Below are 1,734 nucleotides of genomic sequence, written 5' to 3' on the forward strand. Positions count from 1 at the left end.
TCTGGCTACCTTATATTCAGTTGTTGTAAAACTCAAATATACTTCACAGTTATCTAGAGATCACAGAATTCCGAACACAACACTTAGTCATTCTCAGAGCCACGTTATGCTCCATTATTGTAAAACAAAGATAAATATCACAGTTATCAAACTAGCTGAAAATGCTTATGATTGCAAATTAAAAACATTGATAGACTGAAAGATTGGAAATTGACGGAATAATCTTAACTGTAAAATACTGTATGTTCAGAGTCCTCTTATGGACATATGTACAAAACAAAAGCATGCAAACAATCAGCTGATCCTCTGGATTTTTGGACGACGCCTCTCAGTGGTTGCATTTAGCAAAATCTTTTTGGCGGCAAAGCAAAACTGTCTAATCTATACTCTGTAATCTGTACACACAACAACTGGATTTCGACCTTCAATTTTACATCACATGTTAACTGTCAGACCTGTTGACAGGATTTCCTAGCGCAAGCGCACAATGTACGGTTTAGTTCGCGTTTGATCCTCTCCTTGTTCATAGTATGGTCCACAGAACATGCCTCAATAAGGGGGATATTTTGTGGTATGTTCATAGTTGTCTTTATCTATGGTGTTATCACAGACTACATACTATTGTTACTTATTGGTTGTTATTGTGTTTGTGTTTCGTTCACAGGTTTTGTTATTTGCTCGGTCTTGGTTTAATTTAATTAAAAATGGTTGTGATATGTTTGGTCTGCAACAAACCATTTTGCAAACAATATAGCTTAAACAGACATAATAGAAAAATACATCATCTGGCACCGAAACCTGTTGTTTATGATCAGTCGGAGTATATGTGTAAGTGTGTAGAAAAAGATTGTGGTAGTTCTTTTCGCTGGAATATTGGGTTGAGAACTAATTTAACTGAAAAACATAACATCAGGTTTTGTGTTCAGAAAATGGAATTTTCTCTGCTTAGAAACAAATATCTATACGTTACGCGCCCTTTAAAAGATAATATTATTTGATCAATTTGGGCAGCGTTTTATTTGTTATTATTACGTATCACTTACGAAGACGCGGTAATTCCAAGTAATGAGAATTCGGAATAATAGAATGAATCATAATCATGAAAACAATAATTGGTGTACCATTTAATTTAATTATGAATTCATTCAAAACATTCTTCAGAACATCCTGAGAAGTACCAATAAAACACTTGTTTGATTTGTCAATCCAATACGGTTTGTAATCATTAATAATGCAATATTCTAATGTATAACATGCATTCAGCTCTGTGCTGTATCATAAATGCTATTTTTAACGGCCATACGTTATGGCAACTTAACAGTTCAGGATAACATTTTCGATAACGCAGCAACACAACCGAAGTCTGCTATATCTCCGAGTTAACGTATGCGTTTCCGACCCAGTTATCCATCAAACGTTAAAAAGAAAAAAATATCGGATGCATAAAGTGAGATGTCGTTATACGAATATTCATTAGTTAGAGAGAGTTAACATCAAACCATCGAAGGTTCTAAAACATATGCACCACCGCCACATGTGCACGTGATGACCATTTGGGCCACCTACTTCCATACTTGTCTTTGTTTATGATGTGCATTCACTTTCAATTTCGTTCGTTAATGTTTTTGACCTATCATCTCAAACACTTTCAATGGAGCATGTACAGAAAAGGCAAAAAAACAATCCGCAAACAAATTGAAAATTTAGCAGAGTTTGTGGAGGAAAATAAAGTTT

The sequence above is a fragment of the Dendroctonus ponderosae genome, unplaced genomic scaffold (genome assembly GCF_020466585.1).
Source record: "Dendroctonus ponderosae isolate FM_Combo_2020 unplaced genomic scaffold, Dpon_F_20191213v2 Dpon_F_20191213_1, whole genome shotgun sequence".
Lineage (NCBI taxonomy): Eukaryota > Metazoa > Arthropoda > Insecta > Coleoptera > Curculionidae > Dendroctonus > Dendroctonus ponderosae.